The 25,026-nt window shown below is 37.3% G+C and overlaps 1 protein-coding gene across 3 annotated transcripts in view; it reads right to left on the bottom strand.

The window, feature by feature from the left end:
- lzts2a (leucine zipper, putative tumor suppressor 2a) overlaps positions 1-25,026 on the bottom strand; it is a 62,135-nt gene that overhangs the window by 15,984 nt on the left and 21,125 nt on the right. Inside the window, exon 2 of one of the 3 annotated variants that reach the window (XM_079855785.1) lies at positions 19,222-19,331. The exons of 1 other annotated variant lie outside the window; for it this stretch is intronic. The gene's annotated coding sequence lies outside the window, so the exon portion shown is untranslated. Of the gene's footprint in view, positions 1-6,024; positions 6,303-19,221; positions 19,332-25,026 lie in introns of those variants that run through there. One more of the 3 variants, XM_079855784.1, reaches the window with a different exon arrangement.

The following is a 25,026-nucleotide window of genomic DNA, read 5'->3' as shown; positions in this document are numbered from 1 at the left end:
GTGTAAAGCAACTCATTTTTCATGGTAAATCCCTGTAGATCTTTGTATATTTCTTTGTTGAAATGCTGGATCGAATTAAAAGCGGAAGGGAAACACTGCCTGTAGAACAAGCATTATTGGCCCTGCTTGTTTCACTGCCAACCTGTTGCTGTTACAGGCTTTTGGCTTTTGGTTCTGTTTGGGGCTGTTGCCATGACACTTGAGGCCTACATGTGCACTGCCTGGGGTGAAAGAGAGCGAGAGGGGGAGGGAGCCAGAGTTTGTAACAAAAACAGAGGGAGAACTCCACAGAGAAGAGAGGAAAGAAAGGGACAATGAATGATAGATAGACCATAAAGGAAAGACAAATTAAAACCTGAGCAGGTGGAGTGTTCGTGAACATGCATAAATAAGTCGCAGGAAGGGGAAGGCCTGAGTGAAGTAGAGGAATCCATAAAAGAATGAGTGAGAGAGGGGAAACTCAACGTTTGAGAAGACAAGGGGCTGGTCGGCTCTTTAGCATCTCAAAGCATATGGGCTCTATTAAAGGCCCCCCTGAACAGGGGCCCCGAACCGCCTCACAAACCTTCCGAAGACAATCTCTCCTGTCTCACTGTCCGAGCGTCCCTGGGCATCTCATCCAGCGAGAGCCTTTCAGAAAAGAGCCGGCTGCCTCAAACTCCAGAATGAGATGCAGCAGGCGACGGTATTTGCACAATACCACACAGGAGCTGCTGCCAGCTGCTGCCACACTACCTGCCAATCAACTGTGGACATTTTGTTTTACCCAGTGAGCAGTGCTAGACTCACTGGCACAGGCCCAGACGCCAACCGTAGTGCCCATTACAAAGCATCTGCCAGCAGGAACAATCTCCCATGGTCTGACTGGTATAAAGTAGATTGAGTGCAAGCATATCGGTAAATATGAAAGTATTTCAAGTTATACCATGGTCTGGGTGAATACTTGATTCTGATTGGCTGCAGGGTGTCCATTAAAAGTGATAGAGGACACCTAGTAAATAAACCGTCAGGCGTAACCAGGGAAACCAAGGTATTGTTTGTAAAAACTTTAGATTTCGATTGTAAAACTAATTAAAATATAAACTAATGTTTTAAAAATGTGTTATTTGGCAAGTGACCATGGTATAAGCGGGTTAATGCCCTTCGAGGTGTCCATTGTCAGGTATTAATGGACTTCGGCGGAGTCGTCGAAGGACTTCGGCGGAGCCCGCGCGTCGGACGGTTCACGCCTCGCCGTCGTCCATTAATACCTGACAATGGACACCTTGTCGTGCATTAACCCTTACTTATTAAACAATTGTTTATGGTTCTGAGTACAGTATAACTTGATTTGTCTATTGCAACTAAATAAGGTTCTATGTTAATACAACTTGACTTCTTTAGTTTAATCTTGTGTAAAAACTTGATTTAAAGTTCCCCATATTATGCTTTTTCAGATGTTACCTTTGAAGTAGTGTATAATATAGCTGTTTGTGAATGTAAAAGGTCTGAACAGTTTCAAAGACGCTGTTTTCTGCGCTGCGAAAGCAAATCCACTTTGCATGCACTTCCAGAGGATGAGGAGACCAATCAGGCTCTCGAAAAGGAGGGCTTTAGAGAAACCGAATCCTTTATCGAACCGTTTTAGGCACTGTGAGAAAAGAGGTGATGCTGAAATGTATATAATGAAATAATTAAAGTGTTTTCTGGCCTTGGGTGCATGTAAACCCATTGTAGGAGACCTCCAAGACAAAATTAGGAATGTTTAAAATAGCATAATAGGGTCACTCTAAGGCAATTTACTAGTAAAGCCAACTAATTCAGGCTACGCTTGCAGGTTACTGGGTTGTGATTAGGGTTGGGTATCCAGTGTCCTTTTATGGTTCTTTTTTTAAAAGTATCGGTTTAGGCACCGGTACCGTTTTACAAGTATCGTAAAAAAAAAAAAAAAAAAACGATAACCAACCCTAGTTGTGATGCATACAAAAAGAGTTTTTAAAGAAGAACTAATCACTGGACTTGTTAGAGACAACATTTTCTCAGAGTTGAGGCACTTTGTAGAAGGTAAACTAGACAACCACAAGCAAAATTGTATATTCTACTTTGAGTTATGGCTGTGAGATAATAAGTAGCCTACTTATTATGGTACTTTTTAGGTTTGAAAAGATTCTGATATACACACATTTTTGCACTATTTTTCTTATGGTCTTATACTGTGCCAAATTTTTCTAAGCTGATTTTTGCAGCAAAATGGATCAGGCCTTATGCTGAGAGTCAGGCTATGCGAGACTAGTCAGACGACCACTGTGTGGTCAACAATACTTGGTCCATCTGACCCATTGCAATTCTGGGCATTTGCAAGCAGAAAAGCGTCCAGCGTGGGAATGGCCATGTAACATCCAGGAGCCAGTTGTTTCTGAGTCAGCTGCTCTATGCCACGGTAGGAATTTCCAACCACTAATGATTATTCAGTTCAATCCAGTGGTCAGAAACAGACACTTGGAATAACAGCAGAACGGAGAGGAGCTGTGGCTCTACCTCATTGTTATTACTTTGAGAGTGGCCATTTTGAGGAGATGCCACTGATAGGATGGTAATAAAGTGATGGAGTTTTTTTAAATGTACAGAGTACGGTCTGAAAAAACAATACTGATCCATCAGAGTGAAATCCAGACCTTCAGTTATGAACAGGGGAGAGGACAGACAGTTTGTTTTTTATAGAAAAGAACATAAGGACGAGTTACTGTCCAGCAGAAATGACTGAGCTAATGTTTATTTAAATTAAAAAGGTTTTGATATATAAAAAAATAATCTCAAATACTTATCCAGATTAGTTGAATAATCACAGTATATAATGTAGCCCGATTGAGAAATCAGTGTCCAAAAATCGTTGAAAATACCATTCTATTTTTGACGATATCTGATAATGTGGAAAACAAAACAAAACATACACTGTAAAATTGCATTATTTTGTAGGAAAAGACAGTAAAATGCTACAGTAAAATCCTTTTAAATAACTGTAAAATACTTAACCATACAGAAAAAATTGTAAATGGTTTAATATCACATTAAATGTACTGTAAATTTTACTGTAATTTTTACTACATATGTTTTGTTTTCAGTTTTGTTATCAGTATACATTAGGGTGCTCTGTGTTACATTTATTATTTAGTGAATTTGTATTGCATTATTTTAGTGTCATTTTACCTTGATGGTGTTGATTCTCTTCGTGTATATGGACCTGTGCACTGTATATATATATATACACACACACAAAATATTGACCATTTCTATGGAGACTTACGGAGTCTGATTCATGAAGTCTGAAGTCTGATTATATGAAGTCTGATTCATGAAGTGGCTTTTTTTTTTTTTTTTTACCACCAATATTATGATGATGGTTATCAGTACATTTTAAGGTAAAAAGTATTTTATCATTATATTACTTGTTTAATATTTCAATTATAACCTGTAAAATATACAGGCGCCGATATACCATCCAGTAATACCAGAAATACTATCACTGTATATTTTACGGTGAGTTTCTGGCAACCACAGCTGCCACTTTACCCGTCACTTTACCATACATTTATCAAGATATTGTTTACAGTGAAGGAAAATAAATGAAAATTAACTGTTAGAAAGTTGTGTTTTGCCCCTGTTTCATGAGGTAAAAATTGGTTCTTTGGTTTTTAATTGGACAATAGATACGTTTTTATGTGCAGCCTATCCGAGTAAGTCAAAGTACTTCTTTACTGGCTGTGGTTATTGATTTCCTCAAAATGGCTTCTCTACCTCCTCTCAAAGCTTTCTGAACCAAACATCAGCAGAAAGAGAGAAATAAATAATCTTGCGGTGTTTCTGACAAACCATAATCATCAGTCTTATGATCAAATTGAAATCCCAGCGCAGATATGCACTGCAGTCGGAGGGAAAAGTGGCACAGCGCACATAACAGTAAATTAATTCCACACCAGCGCTTACATAACCAGCGTGGCCTCAGACAAACTATGCCAGCATGAATATGTAATTCATCTCAAAAGTGCAGAGATGGTGAACCACGCAGGAGCCGCAAACAGAAAAAAAAGACAACCTTGGAGCTGGTCGTGAAACTTGCAAACACGCCACAGCGAGACCAGCCGCAAGAGGATGTGGACATACACACACTGTCCCAACAGATTCCAGCCAAGCTCAGACGGAGAGGAAAAGAGTGGCATGGAAAGTTGTGATTCAGTGAAGTCAGCTGAGACTGACTCGACGGTAATGAGCTCTCCCTCTGTATATACGTCTGCAGGAAGCTATAGCCTTATATAAATACTTGGCACATAAAGGCATCTCATAAATGGAAACAGTAAAGTGATGAGAGGAGATGGTACGAGGTGTTTTGGAGACCCTAAACCTGTGAGGCACAGCTAGACAGTGAGGCACATTCTGTCCTTACAGAGACAGTGAGCTGACCGCATTTACTAAGGCTGTATTTCAGAGCCCTGTAACATATGAGAGTGATTTAACTCATCTATTATTTTCCGACTCACTGACGCAAGCACCTTTCCACCCCCCTAGGTGATCTCATCTGGAGTGGAGTCTGGACGCTGCTGACACGCAGTAACAGGCCGCTCTATTTCAGGCTTTTTCAGCAAGAATGTGCCACGAGCTGAGTCACATCCACTTTAAACACAAACGGGAATCTCAATATACTTGGGGGCGCTTCAATCTAAACTTCATCCCATTCGAAAAACGAAATGTCAATAGATCAGGCTGCGTGCTGTGCAAGAAGCTTAGTGGTGTTTGACTAGTTTGAAGAAGCTTTGTATAAGCACTCGGCAAGGAGTGATTGGAGTGGGTGTGTGTTTGAGTGTGTGTGTGTGTGTGTGTGCGTATGTTGGACGTTCCAATCTAGGCCAGTTGCTCATACATCAACTTTTTACTTCACATTCACAATAAAGCAAACAAAAAACTCCAAAAGGGAGTTTTCTGCATTATTCCAGAAGAACCATTTTGGGTTCCCTAAATAACCTTTCAATGCACAGTTCTTAAAAGAACCATTTTTTCTTAGTGTAAAGAAACTTTGGCACTTTTTCCACTTCATGGAACAATATATGCCAATGAAGAACCTTTATGTTTAAGGGTGTACTTCCAAAACACTGCTTTTCAACAACGTCCACAAAACAAAGATAAAACAGCTTAACCAAGTTCTGTAAATCAATCAATTCACAAGGCCTCTCTCTCTCTCTCTCTCTCTATCACACACACACACACACACACACACACACACACACACACACACACACACACACAGAGCTCAACAAACTCTCTTTACAACAGACATAAATACCTATAGAAAACAACAAAACACAAAAGATGTCTCACTTGTCTCCTAGACAAGAATGACATTAAAATGAGAGCAAATGGAGACTTTTGTTTAAGCCTCATGCTTCTTAGATATTTCTCCTGTAAGAAAAAGCCCCCAAATAATCTCACATGTGAACTGAGTCCCAGATACGATCTCAATAAACAAGACTTCAAAAAACAAGATCTAAAAAACAAGATACCAAAGTCTGCAATAGTTATAAATCTCAACATAAACTCACACATTTGTCAAATTCTTCCAGCATCAATGATGTAAGCTTTTGTTGTCCACATTCCCATATAGCTCTTTATTCTAACTGCATATAGAAGGAATTTCAGCAGAAACATGCATAGAAAAAGTTGATACTTAAATGAAACATAACTGAGATCTCTATTATGCTCTGAGAGAACAATAAAAATCCCTTCGAGTAGTAGAGCCAACTTGCTCTACCCTCAAAACAACACATTATGATTAACTTTGTGCCATGCAGTCGTTCTCACACAGATCTCTCTTCAGAAGAAAGAGCACTTACACTGCTCCATAACTTCAAAGAGCTTCTTCTCACCCCAGTGTGATCAGCTTTAAGAAAGTTAATCATTCATTTCACATCACTTCAAAGCTCTTGTGAGCTGCAGTGGTAATCTGAACTCTCGTGCATTCAGAGTGTAATAAATACAGTCGTGTTGCTGACATACCCATAGTGCTCTGCATGGCTGCCTCCTCGCGTCTTCCCCCAGTCTGTCCTGGAGGTACAATCCCAGTCTGCTGCTTCTCTTTTTCTAGCTTTCTTTCTCTCTGCTCCTCCACCTCATGCCAAAGTTTCCTCTCTTTTCTCTGGTAGAAACCCCCTTCTCCTCTGTCCTGTCCTGTCCTCTCTTTCCCTGCTGTTTGCCGCCACAGCACCGCCCCCTTCTCCTGCAACCCTCCTCCCTCTCTCACTTTGTCTGTGGCCCTTTCCTCCTCCACTACCCCCATCCTCACACACATTTAATCCCTCCTCATGCTCACTCCCTCTCTTTTTCCTCAACCTTTTCCTTTTCTTCATCTCTGTCAACTATTTTCTGTGGAAAATTGAAGGTCTGTCATCCTGTTTTCAAATCTGACCCTCAGCAGCTGCTTTAATCCTATTTCTAAGGTCTCTAAATTATCAACATGATCAAAACTTTGCTGGAAAAAAAAACAGTTGCACACAATATTCTGCATGCCTTCTGGTATCTGATTGATACTTCATACTCTTTTAGTAGGTAAAAAAGCATTTTAGTAAATCTAAAAATTAAGGCTGTGAGTCATGCCTTTCTGCAGTGAAATCTTTAATGATTTTTAGAAAGTAGATGTAAGAATGACTAAGAATATATTGTTAGTTTATAGAATATATAGTATATAGAATATATTTTTAATATAACATATTGTTAGTAATATTTCAAGGTGAACACTTCCTGGACTAGTTAATTACATATATTTTTTTAGAAGAATCATGTTAAAATGTAAGTGTAAAATATGATAAATAAGGTTTTTGAGGAATGTTTCTTTGTATATCGCTCAATCATCATAGTAGTGAACTGCATTATATATATTTTGCCCCAACACTAAAAACTACAGAGCTTTGATCATAAAACTGAGCATTTTAATATCATCTCACTAAGACGTAGTATTGGGAGATACATAAAAGTATCAGCTGTCACTCTGTAAGTAGTTTGTTATATTGTTATACAGATCTCTTTACAAGTTGAATCTCATCTTACATTTTGACCATATACATATCAGCAACAGCAACAAATTGCATGTGTTTTGCTCAGTGTGGGCTTCTGAATAAAACTGAGGTGTTTTTTCCTTCACAAATATGAGCTCCATATTCTCCTATATCATACTATAAGAGCATCTTTGTGGGGACATTTTGACCCCATAATGCACACACACACACACACACACACACGTAAATGCATCTTTGTGGGGAAATTTTGACCTCATAGGGTATACCTGAACCACACACACACACACACACACACACACACAGACACAGACACAGACACAGACACAGACACAGACACAGACACAGACACAGACACAGACACAGACACAGACACAGACACAGACACAGACACAGACACAGACACAGACACACACACACAGGTAAATGCTGTGCATAAACAGTTTGTTGTCCACTAACTGGATTAGGGTAAAATCTCTGCAATCTAGTCAAACTCTTCATCTGTTTAGGGGATATACGTTAATCTCAAGGCATGCTGGGACATCAATGCATGACTCACTCTAAACATTGACTCATCACATGCCTTGTTAATGCTTTAACATACGAAAGAGCATAGTAAACACACTCCGTCACCACAACTACACACACCAAGCGCACCACAAAGGGTCTGTTGTCCCATATGATATCACAATGAAACTTTCAAGCAAAGTGATCAAAGCAACACTTTGTAAAGAGGACAAGAACAGAAAACCACATTTGGGTGTGTTTTTTTTATTTTATTTTTTATTTACTATGTGGACACATTTGGCTCTGTGTACTTACATGTACTTGTCACATTTTACTAGTTTAATTTGTCTATTAACAATGTCCAACCATGCTTCACAGGAGAATGCAGCCTTTTAAAAAAAATTATTAAACTTTTATTAAAATTTGTATGAAACAAAAAATGTGATGAAAATGACAGTGATGGAAACATGCTTGTTTAGTCCCTGTTCATTTGTTATCTCGGTTATTGAAAGGTTTTATAATTAGTATCACGTGGCTGTTCCGTGTTTTATCCCTTAGTTTTTATGTGTATTTATAGCCCTGTGTTTCAGTTCTTGGTTGTCCGTTTTTGTTGTTGCTTTGATGGTTTGGTTTTCCATTCCATTCATGAATAAATGACCTTTATTTAAAATATGTTAAAATAGAAAACAGTTAATTGTAATATTATTTCACAATATTATGGTTTTACTGTATTTTTTTTACAGAACATTAAGTACTTCTTATAAAAACATAAAAAAATGTGCACGACCCCAAACTTTTACTGTAGTGTATATATGCTGTACATAAAAGACATCTGAAAAGTAGCAAAAATATCCCAAAATAGTTTCAATGTAACCTAAAAGTGAAAACATTCTAATGCAAATCAATCCTTGGGACACAGAAATGCTGTATTTGAAGAATTAGCCATTTATCTAAAGGGTTGCCTTTCAATGAAACCTATTCACTGGTTCTTCCCTTTCAATCGTTTACCACTTCACTCCCTCATTTACTGGCCATTCCCAAACAAAAGCAAGGAAGCATGACATGTTACTCCTAACCTGCATGCGCAGAGAACAGTAAATACAGGGAGTGTGGGACTCTCGAGTGAAGTGAAAAGGAGAAAAGGAGGAATGAGAGAGGCAGAGAAAAAGACAGAGAGAGGCAGGGAGGAAGGAGAGCTAATGAAGCGTTAGGAACAGATGAGCATCTGAGTGATTAATGGACACTTGCCCTCCAGGGGAGTTATCATATGAACATACACTCCACATATACTCACTGGGGAGGCTTAACTTGATACTCTCAACTACAGTGCACACACATATCTCAAAGTACATCCGGTCGACAGTATTCTCCATACTGGAGCGACAGCACATGCACGAATGCTTACAGACCTTGCTTGGTAGTAACGGATTATTTCGTCGTTGTCAGGCGGAAACCTTGTGTCTCCACATTTTCTTTTGGCCACCCTTTACATCTGTCTGTGGGTTTTGCGAATATTTAACTGATGAAAAGTATTAAAAACAGCTTGTAACTAAACCTTGTAACTCCACTGGATCTCCATTGCACTTCATCTTTTATAACATGAGATTTTGGCCAATTTACAGAATAAAACTGAGTGCCCATATAGCTAGAATAAACTTTATAAGCTGTAAATTGTGTAAAATGTAACTGCCTCAGCTGGGCCGTTCTAATGACGGAAAAAACACACATGTCTGGCAAACTCCATTTGAGCTTGATTTTGGTAAAATGTTAATAATGTAATGACACATCAAGACCATACATAAAGCCACAATATAAACTTTGACAACACAGTGTTTAATTATTTCCTGAAAAGTAGTGTTTTTCACCCTACAGTGACAATATGTAATCTGGATTATGTAATCAGATACCAAAAATTAAATACTTGTAATTAGATAAGGCCATCCTTAAAAATATTCTTGTTTGCCGTAACCCGACCGACCCAGTCAATTTAGGTCCGACCCAATTATTTATTTTTTTCCCTTTTAGTCCGACCGACTTGCCGATTGTAAACTTGCGTTAAGACCGACCGATTTTTTTTTACTCTTCAAACAACTAATACAAATGCAATAAAATGATATTAATTATATTTTATTGTGAATAAATAGGCCTACATATAGGCTACAAACGTAGGCTACGCTCTTTCTTTTAAATAAAAACCCGTGGCGTCATCTATGATTATAAGGGCTGTGTAGGCTGTAGGCCTATGCGAAATGAAAGCGAAATCGCGACACTCAGATCCACGAAAAATATGTTTTAGTAGGCTAATTCTATGAATTACACTGCGCAAACCAAAAGTAGGCTATTATACCCACCGGATGAAGAGGGATTGGCTCTCCACAGAACATAATTTATAGCCTATTTTATTTTTCGTGTTCGCATTTATGAGGAAGAAACAATGTTACGGACGTGACCGCTCTGAAAGCGGCAATTAAAACTTCACAGAGATCTCAAACAGGCATTTAAAACACCAAATATTAAGAATGGGCATATCAAGCAAAATAAAATTCGATGATTGATCGAAAATTGTATCTCTCCCCCCACATGCTCACCGGCAACGCTCCGACAGTAAATTTCTCTGTAGGCTACTGTCTAATAGGCCTGTGTTGTAGCCCACAGTCATTAAAAAACGATTTAGTTTCATATTCATGTTTAAATAAAATAATATTTATTTTTTTAATTTAATGTTGATTATATGAAAAGTGAATAGCATGAATAAGATGATCCCGAAAATATCGGAAGACAAATGGAGTAGGCAGACATGATTTTAACCACTTCATTAAGTTTGTTTTTGTAGAAAGTCTGTCTTTAAAGTGAATTTCGTTTTGTATTAATTGTATCTTAATTTTGATCAATGTTTCATCAACCAATTTCATGTATTTAATAAATAAGAGGTAGGCTAAATAAGGCAATATAATCAGGACGCGGAGTCGACGGCGCGTGAACTGGAGCTGGTCTCTTAAATGAACCGAAACTCAGCGTATAAGCTACTTGCCTCACAGACCTGAGACATATATATAGGCCTATATATAAAAAAGCATGAAATGTACACTTTTAAACAAAACAATTCAAAACGAAAGAAAACAGACTGCTCTCTGCTTATGTAATGAAATGTGCATTTCTCTCTGGCGCATTCACTAGGCTACTGCGAAGATCGCGTCAGCATCGTCAACTTCATCTTTGACACAGAAAACACTTGTTTATTAATAAACAATTGAAATGTCTCCTTGATATATTTGACATACTAATAATCATCACTTTTCCCAATTCTGACAGCTTAGGTGCGTTATTGACAGCGCTCCCGTTACATGAATAGGCCTATAATATTACCGCTATAATATTATTCTTTGGTGTTCAGTTTATACAGGTTTTCTAATTGTTATTTAATATATATTTATATAGCACGAAGTTCTGGAAAACTGTCAGTGAAGTCCCGATATGCAAATTTGACCAAAATTGTACATTTTTTTTTTACATCGAATCTCGAAAAAAAAAAAATAGACCGACCAACCGACCTTTTTTTTTTTTTTTTTGCTGTTACGGCAAACCAAGATATTTTTAAGGATGGCCTAACTTATTTTCAATTCTCATAATCAGACTACAGTTTTATATTAATTACTTAATATAAAAAAATGGCAGTAAATTATTCATAATTCATTGGCTCTAACTAATTCTTCTTTTCTAACTTTTACATATGCCTTTCTAAAAAAAAACAATAAAAAAAAACAACAACAATTGCTTATATCTGGAAAGTTTTGTGGAATTGCACACACAAACCAGCCAATAGTCAGGTGTCTATAATTAAACAGAAGATTGAGAGGCCACAGAGCATAAACAAACAAAATATTTCATATTTTTTAGTAAGTGTTTTATTTTTCTGTATTTATTCCTTTTAATTGAACACTTTTAAGATTTAATTAATTATTAACTTTTTATCAATTTACGAAACCCCTGCATTTCCTAATGCCTATTCCTGCAGAATATTAAGCATATTTTGTTTAATTTACTTCATGTTGTTGATAACAAAGAATAAAATTCTCTTTTTTTATATCTGTATTTTTATATCAATATTGGACAAGATTATCCTAACGTAATCTAAAAGTAATCTAAAAGTAGCCTGATTACAGTATATTAGCTGAAATGTGTAATGTAAAAGATTACTCTTACAAACTAAAATTTGTATCATGTCATTTTTGGACTGCTTACAAAACACCCTGGAAATGAATTAGGGAGTAAACTTTGTTTCTTCCAGTACTGTACTGGTTAAAGCTGTTGTTAGCGGGGTAATGAACAGCCTTGATTAAGTATGAATGGGGGCAAGGGGAATTCTCAATCCCCCCAAACTTCCCAGTCCCGCTGTCTCTTTTCAATTCAGAGGGGAAGAACTGGAACGGAATGGAGTTGGTTAGGAAAGGGAGAGAAAATTAATGATAGTGAAGGACAAAAGACTGAACATGAACCTAATCCCCCTTCCATCCCCCACATACACACACACACACACACATTGATTTGATCAAGCATGCACACACACACACATGCAGATGGACACACAAAATGAGAGGTCCTCAAAACCTCCAACAAAACACTTGACCCTTCATCTACTAAGAGAGGGAGAGACATGGAGAAAAGAAGGGGCAAAAACACAAAACAACTGTTGAGTGCCAGACATGGGGTTCTGGTGGGGGCTCTGTGAGATTCATTGCTAAAAATGAGTTTAACTCAACTGATATCTGCAGATTCAGGTACCATTCACTCAGAAAATTTGACATTTTAATTGTTTTCAGTTGCAATAATACTGCTCTGGAAAAAACACATTTTACAATGTTTAAAGTCAGCCTGAACCTTTCTAAATGCATTTACTGGGCATGATTCATCAGTTAGTGCACTTTATTCCTAAAAAAGTCTCTCTTTGTAATCTTTGATCATGATGTAATAACATTCTTTGCCTCTAAACCATAGTTGGCATCAGTTTTTGAAACCGACCACTCCACCCACTTGTCACATTTAAACAATGTTTCACAACCCAATTAAATTTCCAGAGTACTGTCGAAGACTCACAGTAAGTTTGTTTATAATCAAGTTACCCTTACGAAAAAGAAGTATACTTTTATATGTAGTTCATATCAAGTATACTTAAGTAATGTTAAGTATATTTTAAGTACTTCATGTAGTAAGTATATTAAAATCAATGTACTGGTAGTAAACTTGTGAATGTATTTCAATACTGCTTGGGACTAAATTGGCCCACTTTATATAAAAGTATACGTTTAAGTGTACTAGTGTAACAGTAGTAAACTTTAAGTGCACAACTAGTTCACAACTACGTATCTCATTTGTACTGCATCTGTACTACAAGTGAACTTAGAAGTATACTAGTAGTTTACTATTACTACTACTAATACTTGTAGCACTTTTTATAGAAGTACACTTAGAAGTATACTCTCATTAAACAAGTACTTTAGTACACTTGTAAGTTTTCTTTAAGTGAACATAATATCATACCTATAGTTTACTATTTACATATTATATGTGCACTTTAAGTATACTTAAAAAGCAAAACTTAAAAGGTATAACACACATATATTATATATATATATATATATATATAGACACACACACACGTTATATGTTATATATATATAACATATATCATGTATATGTATATGTGTGTGTATATATATATATAAAATATTGCCGACACCAAACTTTTGAACTGTATTTTGTTTGTTTGTTTGTTTCAAATATGTGTTACTTTTGGAAGCAAACTCGGTTTCCAATGAAGTTTCACGTTCATAATCCTACAGATTTTTGAAAATCAGCCTGAAAATGTATTTTAACTGATTGCACCTGGGCCTCCTAATGTGGAACAAATGACAAAATGCATGTTGGTCCAGTGCATGGTGCCCATTGAATCTTTGCTATTCCTGATGAGGTCTAAGACTCTGATGGCATGAGAGGAGCATGTTGACACCATCAACTCTTTTAAGCAGAGGGAAAATGTGTTTTACCATCTAAATGATCAAAGATTGCAGTGTGAAATGCACACTAATCTTTGATTAACCTGCTGCTGGAGGCAGATTACATAAGAACATCATGGGTTCAGAGAAGGGATTGTGTATATAGACCTAGCCCTGAGCTCAGACCCCCCAGGATCACAGGGCTCCATCACAAAGCATTGAGCTTATGCCAAACACATCTGCTTTCATTACACATCCCATACACTCTCCATAACAGCACATGTACAGTACACACCATCAGTGACAGAAACACACATTCATAGTCACTGCTGGGTAGTACTAGATTAGCCTATATATAATCTGATTACATTATCAGATTCCACAGACTAGTTACAGTTTTATTGATTACATGATTACTTAACGTTCACAAAATGGCAGTAAATTATTCATTATTTATTTATTCTCACTAATTATAATTTTTTATCTTTTAAATGGTCCTTTCTAAAACAGTCTATTGGTTATATATGTACAGAAAGTTTCTTAGTTTTGTGGCATTACAAAAGTCAGAGGCCACGAAGCATAACAAATAAAATATTTAATCTTTTATGTGTTTTGTGCTGATTGTTTTTATTTTAAAAATGTCATGGTTTAAATAATTCTTACCTTTTCATCAAACCCCTTGCAGTTCCTTTGCAAACCCCAGTTCGAGAAACCCTGACCTAATATAATGTTTAATGCACTTCATTTTGTTGATGACAAATTTTCAACATCATTTTTTGTTCTATTTGTATTTTTATATCACTGTAGTACAAGATTATCCTATATTCAAATCTATGTGATAAACAAGTTAAGGCTAAAAGTTAGGCCAAAAGTAATCTAAAAGTAATCAAAAAGTAGTCCGATTACATTCGATTAATGTTTGTTTATTTTATGATTATGTTACTAACTACAGTTTTCATCATGTAATTTGTATTCAGTAATGGACTACAATTTGTAAGTAATCTACCCAGCACTTCATTTAGTACATCAACACTTACAGTGCCAGAAATGTCACAGACACACAAAGAGATTTCATAAGCAAATACAGAGGCCTGGCCTGAACACTGTAATGAATGGAGTGTAATGAAACTGTATGTGTGAAGCTGCCAGCAGGTTTGAGCATTGCAAACCAATCTACTTTTACTGCTCTGCTCCCTGCCATGGAAAAGCAATAAGAGCACTGAGGTGATGTGGGGAGGGGAGAAGGATGAGGAACTGAGGGAGCTCCGTGTCCATTTTGTGCTCTGTTGAGTGGGATTGCAGAACGCTTCATGTAAAAAAAAAAAACAAGAAAAAAAGATGGGCATTGAGTGGACGACATGTGGGCATGATGCACCTCTACTCTTCTGCACAATCTGCTGAGAGTTCACAGGTTATTTGGAACATTGACTATTCTTTCGTTTTCCATTCAGAGAGTTTCCATTCTTGGAATTCCCCCATTAACGAACAGCCAGCCATCCAGCTTATTAAATGCATTTGGATAATCTAAAATATCTGGAGTATGTTATCCATCCATCATCATTATCACATAACGGAGTCTGAGAACTAAGAGCTAAGTCTCCTTAGCTATGAGAGAGTAACCTTGGAGTTGCTCAAATAAAAAAAAAACATTCTTATTTTGGGCACTGGCATCAAAGAAAATGAAATAATGAGAGAAAAATTAAGAGAGAGATATCTGAAACACACCTGTTCCTAACACCAGCCGTGAAACACTATTAATGGTGTTTTATGAGCGTCAAGGGTCAAGTGAGGTTAAAGGTCGAAAGACCAGTGTTTTAAAATAGTGCAGGGGGTTGTGGTCTCAGTCACGACGTGAACACCGGTGGAAACATCAAATATAACATCACAATTAGCAAAGATCAACGAAGATAATGTCTTCAAATCAGTGGCCATAGCAAAATGAAAACATTTTTACAGTGTTTTACATAAGCTTTGATCTGATGATCATTGCTGTGAGTCCATATGGGGTTAGACATGCCTCAGCACACTTTAACAGAGAATGGAAAGAATAATAGATTTCTACAAAAGAATTTAACAGCTACAGGCTGTATATTGCAGAGTCAGTCGTTTTTGCTATGGGAGAATTGCTAACATAAGCATTGAAAGATGTTTCACACAGACAGTTATTTCCCATAACTAAACAAAAGTGATTCATCAGTCTTTGGAGGGAGAGAGAGAGAGGGGGGGGGGGGGATTGGGTGTTCAGAGGGCAGTGGGACATCTGAAGAACTCTTCGTGCCATTCAGGAGAAAAAGGTTACAAATCACAGAGGGACACAATCACTGCTCTGGTTTAATAGGACAGAGGAAAAGGGGTAACGTGTGGCGTCTGTTAAACTGTGAACACACAAATCTCAGGGCTGGCCTATACTCTTCCACAGTAAATCTTAGCAGGAGAGAGGTGGGAGCAGGCAATGTGTCAGAGACGCTTTACTTGGCCTGTCTTCTCATTCATTTCCCATTAACTCACAGCATGCTCGCTGTTTATGTTCCACATAGGAGAGGGCCATGAGAACGACATGGTTTGATGAGACTCATAAACACAAATAACAGCCTGTCTGAGAAAATCCATGTCCATGTAACATTTCACCCCAAAATTAAATTAAATTACTTCAAGATATGGACCATATTGACAGTAAAGGACTTTCCTACGCAAATTCTCATAACTGGAAATATTTTGCTATATATATTCGTCTTTTACATATCACTGTTTCCACTGAAATATTAAGCAGCACAACATTGTTCAACATTGATAATAATAAGAAATATTTCTTGAGCACCAAATCAGCATATTAGATTTAGGATGATTTCTGATGGATCATGTGACACTGAAGACTGGAGTGATGGCTGATGAATATTCAGATTTGCATTCAAAGGAATAAATTACATTTGGAAATATATTCAAATAGAAAACAGTTATTGTAGTAGTATTTCACAATATTACTGTTTTTACTGTACTTTTAAAAAACATTTAAATATCTTACTGACATGGAAATAATGTCATAATGTTTTTATCGTTAGAATCAAATCACCTCAGTCCCAATAAGAAACCCTTCTAGTATCTCTGGATATTATCTTTACAAAAGTCTGTTCAGTAACTAGGCCTCAGATGCCATTTCCACCACAGAGAGGAAGAGATAGAGAAGGGGTCGATCTCCTGAAGGAAACAGACAGCTGCTAAGATGAGTGTGAGCATAGATTGAGAGCTGCAGGGTCAGAGCAGCTGCTAGACCACACACACACACACACACACACACACACGAAACAAAGTCTTGAAGAACTGCCAGTTATGTGCTCTAGCTCTAACTGCAAACTAACCAGATGAGTCAGGCCAAAGGGGCCAAATCTGCAATCTAATGAACAGCATGCTCCTGTAAACACTTGCAAAGGAACCAAAAATGTTGTCTAGTAAGTTAGGGGTAATCAGATTTGAACCATTTTAAAGGGATAGTTCACCCAAAAATGAAAATTCTGTCAGTAATTACTCACCCTCATGTTGTTCCAACCCCGTAAGACATTCGTTCATCTTCGGAACACAAATTAAGATATTTTTGATTAAATCTGAGAGTTGTCGACGTAGCGCGTCTGTGTTGCACGTCACCACGTAGGCTCACTATTGGCCGACGCTGGTCATGTGTGATACGTGGTGACGTGCAACACAGACGCGCTACGCTTAAACACTACGTGAAAAGACCCGAGGCCCAGAGAGAAGGAAATGAAAAGTGGAATAAAGTCGTTATTTTTGTTTGTTTTTGCGCACAAAAAGTATTCTCGTCGCTTTATAACCTTAAGATTGAGCCACTGGAGTAACTTGGACTATATTAACGATGTCTTTAATACATATTCTGGGCCAGCAAGTTTCAGTCCCTTAGAAGCCTATGGAGGAGTGAGACAACTCTCAGATTTAATCAAAAATATCTTAATTTGTGTTCCGAAGATGAACGAAGGTCTTACGGGGTTGGAACAACATGAGGGTGAGTAATTACTGACAGAATTTTCATTTTTGGGTGAACTATCCCTTTAACCACCACTACCATGATACCATGATGGTATTACCATGTTTAAAACAACTTTTGCTAATCTGTTCATTACCTCTGTAATCAGTTTTTCCTCCAAGAAAACAATAAATCCCATCCTAATAATTCCCTGCCCTCTGACCCCTACAGCCCCTCCTCATCTAGACTCAGGTCGGCCAGTATCCATTCCACTGTCACACTCCGCATTGGTCATCCATCAAGAACCTGACCCCCTTACAAAATACACTTCAAAGTGCTGGATGGAACCTTTATTGAAATGTCCCTGTGGGGTAAAAAACCCTGCCAGACACATATTCACACCATTAATCAATGTCCAGACTCCTGCAGATGCGATAATCAGCTGTGACAGCGAGGAAATGCTTGTTCCCACTGAGTACAACTCTGCTGATGCTCGTACAATTTTCACTAACACAATTTTTTGCAAGTTTTTATTATGTTTATCTTAGATGCTTTCACCAGATTTAAAGCAGTAACTCATTTTTTTTCCATACTGCAGATTTGCTACTTCCTAACCAGGGTTCACCTGACAAGATTCCAACAAGCAGCAATTTTTCTATACACGCTGAAAAGCTGTGCGACAAGATCCATCCGTCACAAAACACTAGTGAAGAGTGTTCGAAACACGAAGCTTTGACACCTTTACAAATCACTTGTTTAGAATCAGTGATTCGAACTGACAAGGTCATGCGATTTCAACAAACAAGGCTTCCTTATAAATATATATATATATATATATATATATATTCCTAAATATCTAATGAATTTACTAACAACACTTGCTATTGTTTTCAAAGAATGTGTCATTGAACATGTTTTTGCAGTGTTCTCATTGTATTTATATGGCTTTAAATCACTCCCATCGCTGCAAATCACGGCTAAACCTTAATAGATTGTAGAGACCATTGTGCTGACAACAGTTTGTGGACAAGTTGTCTTTTGCACGCTTCTTCTACTCACCCTAGATGCCACATGACTTGGAAAAAAATAGATATTGTGACGATGAATTAAGAATTCCTTCCCACGACTTGTCATTTTGTTAAATCGTAGCCAGAATGTAACTAAAACGAGGAAACAAACTGTAGGTGACTAATTCGCCAGATTGTACTAATTCATTCCTCCATTTTAATTTAGTTAAATCGTGGCCACAATTTAACCAAAAGGAGGGAACAAACTAAGAAACGAATTAACACAAGTAGTATTTGATATACATGAGGAGAGGTACTCCATTCCAAGGAGATTTCTGTGTGGGCAGGGCTACCTAGTATGACTACTGTCACCTAATTAATATTCATGAGCAAGGCGGATCAGATTTACAATGCATTCCTTTCACTTTTCAGATCCTTCAACCTTGATTTAAGAAATCCTGAGTGCATTTTCATCATGCTTTACAGATCATTAGCTTTTAGTGTCTTTAATTAACTGAGTCTAATTAAAACTAACACAGTGAGGGGTAAAAGTTATGATACTAATGGCCGAGTCCATTAAAGCCTGCTTGTTCTGAATGCCTAGGCTAAATGAATGATGGAAATCAATTCCATGTGTCATGTCTGTTTCTCCAGTACTGACAGGGAGGATAGAGAGACGTACAGGGACTCATCACATTTCTTACCTTGCACAGAGGCCCAGAGAGGGGCTCCTAAAAGATGCAGAGATCCAGAACTGATGGAGACTTTACACATGCCCAGAGTCCCACCGCAGCGTCCACCTCCACTCACACACCTGCAGGGATAGCCACACATACTGGGGGTTAGGTGAAATTCAGAAACATGCAAAACAGAGGAAAGCTGAGGAAAAATTCACAATTATGTTCCAAAGTTCCAAACGTCTGTTTAAAACAATAAGAAAGTAGAGAATGCCCAGAGAGCCTCTACCATCTCTACCGTCAAGACGAAAGAGTTCAAGTATGCATACTGTACGTCACACACCTGCTATGGAGTATTAGTTGCAGGGTGTAAAGGTGAAAAGCCTGTTATTATGTTACCATGAAAGCATGATAAGGTCATGGCTTTCTTTCTCTTTGGCCCATCAGTGAGTTCACATGGGTCTCGATGGACACAGAGCCAGGAGAGATCATATTTTGCCAGGTACATTATAATCTGTGAAAGTTTTAAGTTCCTAAAAATAAAATATCTACTCAGCACGTTATTTCTGAGTGGAAGAGCACACTGCCCCCCACTGGATACCAACCAACATTACCTCTGTGTGAGAAACCATATAAAACAACTAAAAACTTAACAGCCATTTTGACTCAGTACTTTTTAGATATCCTGAATTTGGAAGTAAATTAATACATTAGTTTTAGTGTCTGTGTGTATCATATGTGAATGTACATATTCTTATGTTTCCACTCTGCCATGTTCAGAAGTGCATGAATGAAAAAGTTTAATGTAACCTTTTTAAAGTGTGCAAAATCTGCGGGGTCTTTCCCCTCTCCATTCCCTTATACACTTAGTCAGGAATGCTAGTCACTATTTACTCTGCGTTTAATAAAACCAGTGAAGAATGAAGAGGAGATTCGAGAGGAATGTGTCTGTGGTTATCGCTTCTCTTCAGTTATCAGTCTCATCTAGTGTGTGCTACCACTTCTAAATTGGGTCACATCCACACACACACACACACGTGGAGAGGAGAGGGGAAACGGAGGTTCACACGTGCCTGATGCTGTCTGCTTCACAGAAAGGGGGAGCGACTGGGAAAATAAAGGGGGTGAATGGAGGTCTACGACAGTTAGCATAACACACACAACACTAGTGTTCTGGAAAATCTTTCTGAGCTACATGTTTTTCTACAAGTTACTAATCAAAGTTGTAGCAAAATGAAGTTAGAAGAGGGCAAAATCTTCTAAGAAATGCATGAAACAACTGTGGACATCCGTGTCACTAAATAAATAAATAAAAGTTTGGGTCTGTAAGATTTTTTAATGTCTCTAATGCTTATTGAGGCTGCATTTAGTATATAGTAAAACCGTGAAATTCGATTACAATTAAAAATAACTTCTTATAATATACTTTAAAATGTAATTTATTCTTGTGATGCAAAACTGAATTTTCAGCATCATTACTCCAGTCTTCAGTGTCACATGATCCTTCAGAAATCCCTCTAATATGCTGATTTGCTGCTCAAGAAACATTTCTTATTATTAATAATGTTGAAAACAGTTAATATTTTTGTGGGAAAAGTGATGTATTTTTTTCAGGATTCTTTGAAAGTCCAAACTTTTGAACTGTATAGTGTATACCTATAATTTATATAATTATCTATTATCTTAAAAACATGAATGAATAGCAACATAACTAAATATTTTTCTGTAAAAAAAGAAGACCAAAGCAAACCCCTTCTCTGAGAGACAGAACAGTTCAGGAGAGTCTGCATGATTATTTGTGTGTGCAACACAATGAGACTTTTGAAAACTACTGTCATGCTACTGAAAATTGAATAGCACCATTACTTCTATTTAGTTGCTCCCAAACCCTGTACAACACACTCCTACGTACACTGGATTAATAATACGTTTTATTCTGACTCATATGCTCCTCCTCTCCCTTATCGGCCACACAGAAACATAAAAACGTTGTGCAGTAATTAATCACTGAGCCACTGTCTGCAAACTGATACAATATGGCCCATTGATTTTGCCATGACCTCAACTGGCCTGTCGGAGATAAACATAAGCCTGTTAATTGGCACAGCTCTTTGGTTTCAAGTTGCTGTACTACCATTCAAGCTGATATAGCTTTCATTTCCGTCTGAAAAACAGGCTCTAGTTCTTGACAATAAAAGCGCTGATTACTTTCAGAACTCAATTACATTTGATACAAGATACAGAGGATCAGACAGCAGAACATCTGCCTGACTGGAGATAGTTTAAGAGGTCAGACTCATCAGAGCTGTGGTGCGACTGAAACAATGTGTCATGATGTTCATCCCTTGTGAAAAAAAGTGTGCTTGATTATAGTGAATGCGCACTTTTAGTGTACTTCAAATATTCAAAAAAGCTGTACTTGTAGATAATACATTAATGAAATAAAAGGCCACTTAAGTGTACTTAAAGAAAGTATAGTTTAATGACTGTTCCTTTAACACACTTAAGTAAAAAATCTTTTATGTGCTGACCTCTAAACTAAAGTTCTTTAATTACTAAAGCTCTTTTAAGTACTATAATATTAACTGTATTGTGTTATTACATTTAAAACTAATGTAATTAATACACTTAAAATTAATATTTGAAATGAACTAAAAGTGCAAATTCATCATTGCAAAAGTTGAAATTATATTTTAGATGACCATAAATGCTTGTCAGAACATTCGGCAATGAATTCATTGTTACATTACATATAAAAATGTACTAGTTCTTCTTGCACATTAAGATGCAGATCTCCATTTTCCTGTGTACTGAATATTAAGTGTTCTACTTCCTGCTTTATGCAAATACTGTTAACGAATTGCAAATGCACCAGGAGTGCTAGAGCAGATGGTACGAGGGCATTTGACCTTTTTGGAGCTTGAGAGCTACTGGTCACCATCCACTTTCATTATATGTAAAAGTGGAAATTTTGCTACTGTAGAGAATTTTTTAGTTCTATGCTAATAAAAAAAATGTGTTTCACTATGAGGTTTAGTGAATGATGACAATTTTTATTTGTAGGCAAACTATCCAGTAAAGACATTTACTATTAACCTTACACTGTCTGTCTGTTCTGCACCTGCTCCCGTATGCAAAAGTACTGCTAGCTGAGGTAAATGTGTATCTGACCCATTCTGGGCTCAGCGAGAAAAAGAGAGCGCCTGCAGGGTGACAGATGGCGAGGGCCAAGCGTCAGGGACTCAATCAATCCACTTTTCTCCTCCACCTCCTCTCTGACCCCATCATCCCTCCTTCCATACGGGAACGCAGCTCAATGTCTCTCATCATTTTCCCATCCCTGAGAACCATGCGTATGGATACACAGCAGGACAATACAATGCCAGCCGCGCACCACAACACAGACACTGATGATTCCCACTGAACTTGTAATACATGGACTGGGAGTTATGAGGCATCCACACATGGAGCAAAGAGGCCTGGGGTCACAGATTGGCCTTAATTAAAGTGACCTGAGGGATTTGAACTTCAATGAGTCCAGACTGCTACTAGTCACTTTCAATTCTATGTCTAGGATATGAAAAGAGGAAAAACAGATATAGAGTATAGAAAAACATGATTATACAGCGATATTATTAATATCTTTTGTGAACCATAAGGTGGCCATGAGATCATTTTGTTGAGGTAACATCCTTATGTCATTGTGTCAGATAATGCGTTGTTCATTAGGTAATGAGAAATATAAAACTAAGGGTAAAATAACCATATAAAATGTACAAATATTAAACAAAAAAAGGCAATCAGTGAATGGCTTTAAAAGACTTTGGTATGGGATGAATGATTTTTTTTGTATATATTCTTTTAACATATAGGCTACAAATAAAAAAATATTTGAACTTTATTTGAATACTATAACAAGGTATCTATACCAGTGGTTCTCAACTCCAGTCCTCGGGACCCGCTGCTCTGCACATTTTGTATGTCTCCCTTATTTAACACACCTGAATCAGATCATCAGCTCGTTAAGAGAGACTCCATGAACTGAACTGAGTGTGTCAGATAAGAGAGACATACAAAATGTGCAGAGCAACGGGTCCCGAGGACTGGAGTTGAGAACCACTAATCTATACATTATAATATAATAATAATAATAATAATAATATACAGAATATAATAATATAACATAATAATGTCTTTCTTAATTCAAAATAATAATTATAATATCCAATATAATCCATTTTTGATTATCATAGGTTATCCCAGATCACACAGGTTAAATTATTTGCCACAATAAATAGATGTCGGAACTTGGGATCTCAAGGCCACAACTTCCCATCACATGGCTATGGCATAAAGATGTCATTACCTTGACAAAATAAACTTGTGGCCACAAAATATCATCACTTTGCCACAGGTTCAAATATTGTGGCCTCAACATGTGATATTAAGTTAATGTTGTGGGCACAACAAAACTAAGTAAACTGAACATGAACCTTTTACAGTGACTTTTCATGAAATAGTTATGCTTATTATAGAACTTTATAATTAATCATTTTGTACTCATTTGGAAAGGAAAGCAAAACAAGCATTTTTACTAGGGTTTTTAGACTTTAGGACACAACTGTATATGTGATAGATACAATAAGAAATGTGGGTGCTAAAAGTCTAGAACCTGTTTCAGGTATTAGGAAAAACTGGACTGTGGATTTGTGCTGTTATTTATTTCTGTCATGGAGGATCGGATTACTGTCGAGCTCGCTCTGCTTCTGAGATTTGGGATGGCATTAGCGTTTTAATTTTACTAACAACTAAAAAAAAAAAAAAAAAAAACTGAGCCACATTTGCTGACCTCTGACTGCAGCCTTGTGATTTGGTTCAGAGGCAGGATACTCTCATGGGCTTAAAAGAGCCTGAACTCATAATTCACCTGCTTTACTCCCCGTCTGTATCGTCCTATATTCTCTAATCAAAATCTCATCTCAAAGCCCTTTCATAAGAACCCTCTTCTGATCCGAACACAAGTCAGCCTTACGTTCAGTGTGTCAGTGCCATGATCCAAGGTCATGGGTTTGATTCACTTTGGATAAAAGCATCTGACAAATGTGTAAATGCAGATGCACTCCAGCAGAAAGTGGATTCATAATGCAGGCCTACAAATCACACATGAAGGTTTGTCTGGAAACCCAATAGGGTACAAACATTTGACAACAACACTGAGCGCGGTAGCTCTTTGGGCGACCTGAGCTTGAGTGCTGACAGTTTTCAACATTGATAATAATAACAAGAAATATTTCTTGAGTAGGCTATATTAGAATGATTTCTGAAGGATCATGTGACACTGAAGACTGGAGTAATGATGCAAATGCATGATACATTTGACGCAATGATGCAAATACATATGATTTTAAAATTATCTTTCAATTTACTATATTTTAGATTAAATAAATGCAGCTTTGGTTTTAGGGGCCGTTTACATTTCATCATTTTCAACTAAAAACTGAAAACCTTTTATGCGTTTTGGTCATTCCTGGTCATTTTGAGGACCTGAAAACGCAAACTTTTGATAACGGGTTTCAAAACGTTTTGAAAACGATACTGTTATTGCCTCCGTGTAAACTACAAAAACACAAATTTGTGAAAACAGTCATGATGTCATGCGCACGCGTATTACCATAGACAGTAAAAGAAATGGACACAGCGACCCCATTGGAACTCAATTGAGACAAGTGAAGCCCATTTTCAGCGATTTCTTAGCACTTCCTTTCCTGACGCGCAGACTCAAACCGAGCAAAGCGTTACACGGACCACGTGAGCAACCCGTCTGTCTTCTAG

This window comes from Squalius cephalus (assembly GCF_949319135.1).
Source record: "Squalius cephalus genome assembly, chromosome: 21".
Taxonomy (NCBI): domain Eukaryota; kingdom Metazoa; phylum Chordata; class Actinopteri; order Cypriniformes; family Leuciscidae; genus Squalius; species Squalius cephalus.
Note: the sequence above shows the minus strand (reverse complement) of the source record. Positions and strands in the feature narration are given on the sequence as shown.